Below are 5,967 nucleotides of genomic sequence, written 5' to 3'. Positions count from 1 at the left end.
AACCACAACGTCCCTGACCAAGATCCTACATTTATAGGTTTATGAAGATAATCCCGATGCACACTTCTACTGCAGACTCACAACCTCACTCATAACATACACAGACAGAAAAAGAGATCAGCAAAACTAGAGCTTAATGCCAAAATTTCCACCCATGGCAAATACAGAGCGGAATTTTTTAATCAGATTTAAAAAAGATTTAATTTAGATTTAATTTGACTCTAGATTAGATATCATTTAATACCACTAGAGGGCAGTACTTCTACATCTTTTGTCGACTGTATATCACACTGGTCTCCTTTCTAGTTAGGATGTAATGCTGGAAAAGTTGCATAAGAAAATAGCGAAGGTGTACAGGAACTTTGTGAGATGGACAGAGGATAATCAGGGCCTACTGCAGATGCTAATAAGCATTGAGGAGCAACTATGAGAGCTGCTTGAATGCACTGAGACAAGTACCAAGGGACAAACTGCTGATAGTGAAATGTGTCCAGTTAGAATTTGTAGGAAAACAAACCCACAGTAGTGTACACTGAATTTGCAGGTTTATCCTGTCATATTGATGCACATCATATGCAATTTATCAGCCTGCCTTTACCTTATAGTTTATGGAAAATTCTCATCACAGCAGTGACTCTGATGTAGTGTGTGTGGTTCTGAAGAAAATATATCAAGCACAGGAGTATTGATTAATTTTTGCCCATCATGACCTCAGTATTAATAAGTATAACCTGGTATTTTGATCAACTACATAAAGTTAATCCTTAGGAGCTATTTTAGTTATTTATTTTATTTTATTTAAGTTTTTGGATTCTTGGTTCCCAGTTTGATTCTGCATAAATTGCAGATCCTGAAAATTATCTTAAAAAATAAACTCAAGCATCTTCAGTTTGCCAGACACTATTGGAACTTCAAATGGGATCCGGCTCTATGGTCAGATGACACCAAAATAGAGCTTTTTGGCTCAGAAAAAGAGTTGTTAATGCTCATCAGGCTGGAAAAGATTACAAAACCATCTTTAAAGAGTTTGGACTCCACCAGTTCACAATCAGACAGATTGTGTACAAATGGAAGAAATTCAAGATAATTGTTACCCTCCCCGGAGTAATTTGTTAACCAACAAAGATCACGCCAAAAACATGATGTGGAATAGTCTACATGGTCACAAAGGAACCCAGGGTAACTTCTAAGCAACTAAAGGCCTCTTTCACATTGGCTAATGTTAATGTTCATGAGTCCAGCATAAAAAGAACACTGAACATCACTGGTGTGCATGGCAGGGTTGCAAGGAGAAAGTCATTGCTCTCTAAAAAGAACATTGCTGCCTGTCTGAATTTGCTAAAGATCACATGGACAAGCCACAAGGCTATTGGAAAAATGATTTGTGGACCAAAGTAGAATTTTTTTGGTTTAAATGAGAAGTGTTATGTCTGGCAAAAGGACAACACTGCATTCCAGTATAAGAACCTTATCCCATATGTAAAACATGGTGGTTGTATTGTCATGGTTTGGGCCTGTTTTGCTGCATCTGGGCCAGGAGGGAATGAATTCTCAAGTATACCAACGAATTCTAAAGTAACATGTCAGGACATCTGAGATTGAGATCATGAACTGAATCTCAAGAGAAAGAGGGCCAATGAGCCTAAGCACACAAGTCATTCTATGAAAAAATGCTTAAAGAAGACCTTAATTCAATAGAAATTGGAGTGGAGGAAACCCACCAACATCCCAGAGTTTAAGGTGTTCTATACTGAGGAATGGACTAAAATTCCTCCAAGCCATTGTGCAGGACTGATCAATAGTTACCGTAAATGTTTAGTTGCAGTTATTGCTGCACAAGGGGGTCACACCAGATACTGAAAGGAAAGGTTCATGTACTTTTGCCACTCACAGACATGTAATAAATAATTTGTTTAATTGGGATCTACATATACACACAGTGTCTTTTAGTGCCTCAGACTTCTGGTCTTCTGTTATTCAGTTTAACCAACAACATGCATACATAAAGAGCTAAAGGTCATAGGCCATTAATGACTTTAACCACCTCTAAACTCTTAAACGATCAATTTTCAGGTTTCCTACCACTTCCCCATCAGGAGTACCTGGTATTTTAGACCTCTAACATTCATCATTCCACTCTAGGTTGATACTCTTGGGTGCAAACTGATGACACACTTCTGTAGAGTAAATATTTTTGTTTGTCAAACATAGGTGAAATACAGCAGGGGGCTTTTAAGGACACCCCAAAGCATTAATGCATTAATTATTCATGCACTGTCTTACAGCAATTTATGACACCTCTATCATGCAGCTGAAAAACAAGAGTCCTCTATGGGAAGACAAGGATGCACTGGAGATTGGAGCCATGGAGCTCTTCGAACCTATTAATCTTTAAAATAGTAGTACAGAATAGAAAACTGTACCATGACTCAGTGTTGCATGGGATTTAGTCTCATTTTTGTTTAAAATTTTTGTCTAGCTATACTTAGTATTCGAGTATTGGGATATCATGTTGCATGGTTTTTGCTTGTTTAAAGATTTGAAGTATATATGTAAATAATTATAAAGTTATTGCTTTGTAATTCACAAGTTCCTGTCCACAGGGTCTTAATACACCCTAGTTTATGGCCCAGGAGACAGTGTGTTTTTCAAAAATATGGCAAGATAACATGCTTGATAGACAGTTCATGGATAAATAATTCATGGATCTAGTAATGAGGGCACAAGGGAAGTGCTGGAGTTTGAGAGATTGTTGATGCACCTACACTCATGAGCTTTGGCCTATCCACTGGAGCTTTCTTAATCTTGCTGCTTTAACTGTCTGCACTAGTGAATTAGAAGGTTTTTGAGTTCAAATCCCAGGGCTGTAAGTTCTGCTATTGAGTGAGGACCTTAACCTTCACTCATGACTTCCCCTACACTCTGACCCCAGTGTCAATCCTAATTGGGTTATGCAAAGAAAGCATTTTACTGTACTGTACAGACATGGAGCTGCACAGTGGTAGTATTTCCACTTCACAGTTCTAGGATCCCTGTGCAAAGTTTCTGTGCATGTTCTCTCTGTGTCTGCATGTGTTTCCTCTGGGGTCTCCAGTTTCCCCCATCCCCTCCAATGCCAGTAGGTGAATTGGCTACTTTAAATTAAATGTATGTTCATGGTGCTTCGCAGTGGACTGTTGTCCCATCCAGGGTGTGTTCCTACATTTACATTTACATTTTATGGTATTTGGCAGACGTCGTTATCCAGAGCAACTTACAGTTGAGGCTTAAGGGCCTTGCCCAATGGTCCAGCATTGACAGCTTAGTGGTGCTGGAATTGGAACTCACGACCTTCCAATCAGTAGTCCAACGTCTTAACCATTAAGCTACCACTGCCCCTATTCCTCTCTCTCACCCAGTGTTCCTGGGATAGGCTTGGGATCCACTACAACCCTGACCAGAATAAAGAGGTAGTGGTCTGATTGTGCCGCTCTCCACTGGTGACTGTCCAGGTTGACAGACGGCGTTTCAGTTGCATGAACCATGTAATTGATGTGACCATAAATAGGCACACCATAAAGAAAAAAAGATCAAATCTCTGTCCTTCTATAAGGTTCCATACAGAACCCAGTAACAGAGTGTTTCTTGGTCAGAAAAGATTCAAAATAAGAACAGATTTAGGAAGTTAAGCATGCTATAAACTATAAAATAACACCTTAAATATTGTAGCTACATTTCATCCTTTATTATATTTATACTTTAAATCATCAACAGTTTTGTGTACTTGATCCTGCAGAATCCTCACATCACCTTCTGATAGTGTAAGCACCATCATTTCAATAAAGCCAAAAACACCAAGTCATACCATAAATAATGCTTACAAAACCCTGTTGGTTTTCTAGATCCTGTATAAGATGTCAAACATAATCCCAACAAATTTATCCCACTTAAAAATAACTCTAGTCTCTTTAATATGTGCATTTATTTAATGATTAATGTCTATTAGCTATTAGTGACTTATCTTTTACAGATATTACAGAACAGCTTCCAGTATCTTTGTAAATTATCAGTATTGTTATAAATAATGAAAATGCGTCTGACTCGCTGACACACATGCATGCACACATGCACACACATGCACACACACACATACGCACACACACGCACACACACGCACACACACAAACACACACACACACACACACACACACACACACACACACACACACACAATGGAGGCTACATAAGTCCAGAAATGGAAGTTTCTATTCTGTTTGGTGGTAGCTGGAGCACATGGGACCTTGACAGTCGGTTGGTATCTTAAACATTTCTAAAACATTTTCAAGCCTGATATCAAATGTCAAATCAAAAGACAGATGAATATAAATATCATAAATAGAAATATAGGTAATTCCATGATTGGGATTCCATTTAGCCCTTGTAATTAAATTTTATTTAAAAAATAATAATACTTTCAACATTAAATAAATAAGCATGCATTCAACCATTCAAAAATATGTTAACCCATTTCAGATAACAATTTCTCTCTCTCTCTCTCTCTCTCTCTCTCTCTCTCTCTCTCTCTCTCTCTCTCACTCTTTTATTTTTCATTTTCAAGGGTTCTTTGCAGTGGCTACATTTTTTGCTCTTAAATGAGTAACAGAGTTGAAAATAACAGCATTGAGAGGTTAATTATACAACGTTGTAGAATTAGAAAAGACACAAACTGTGGTGAAGTAACATCGCTGATTATGGATGTAAGGTTTATTAAATTATTTATTTAAAATGTGTTGTTATTTTTTAAATAAATCATTTACATTTAATATAGATTTTAAATGTCTAAATTATTTAACAGGGTTATAATTTGTAACCTCATCAATAACCTCAATATCTCAATAACACAATATCTTTAAAAGTAAAGAAAAAAACAATTATTTCTGACCTTTGGAATATTCCAAATTGACTTTATGGCCAAAAGTATGTGGACACCTGAATAACACACCCATACTGTATGTGGGCCTTCCTCAAATTGTTGCCAAGTTGAAAGCAGACATTTGTCTTAAATGTCTTTGTATGCTGTAGCATTAAGATTTCTATTTACTATAACTAAATGGCCCAAATCTGTTCCAGCATGACAGTGCTGCTGTGCACAAAACCAGTTCTATAAATATAAGTTTTGCCAACGTTGATGTGTAAGAACACAAGTTTCCCAAGTCTTGATCTCAACGCCAATGAACACCTTTCCAGAAATATGGAAGCTGTGGGGTAAACAGCAGTGGGGAAACTGTGTTAATGACCATGATTTTGGAATGGGCACATATTGGTGTGATGGTCAGGTGTCTACATACTTTTGGTCATCTAGTGTATTTCATAAGAGTGAATGTGTTCAGGTAACATGGTTGAATATATATTTTCTTAATTTCACCTTTTTTCATAACCTGTAATAGATTTAATATACTTATGGAAAAGGAAAAAAAAAACATATTTCAGCCAAGATTTACACATTAATGAAAAATAATACAACTATAAGTATTTTATTGATAATTTTTTAAGGTAAAGTGTAGGGATAGTTGGCTGGAATCTAGCAAACTGCTGTTTTCTAAGTGTTTTCAACCATTCAAACCCATCTTAGATAACAATATCTCATTTTTTACAAGGTCTCTTTGCTGCGGTGGCTGCACTTTGCTCTTAAATGAGTAACAAGGTTGAAAGTAACAGTGTTGAGGTTTTTCTTAATCATAGAATTAGAGAATACACAAAAAGCGATGTAATGTTTTAATTCATTTATCTGAAATATACATACCATACATAGGTTGTTGTGAAGAACACAACATCTGTATTTTTAATGTGCATACATATTTCTAAATGTAATATCAGCTGGACACAATTGGCACCTCAATTCATGGACTCACCCATATATCTACCTGGTTTTGGAAGATTTAGTATGAAATCTCCTTAATAAGCCTTTATTCTGTTTGTCTGCAGCAT

Source organism: Ictalurus punctatus, chromosome 18 (assembly GCF_001660625.3).
Source record: "Ictalurus punctatus breed USDA103 chromosome 18, Coco_2.0, whole genome shotgun sequence".
Classification (NCBI taxonomy): domain Eukaryota; kingdom Metazoa; phylum Chordata; class Actinopteri; order Siluriformes; family Ictaluridae; genus Ictalurus; species Ictalurus punctatus.
Note: the sequence above shows the minus strand (reverse complement) of the source record.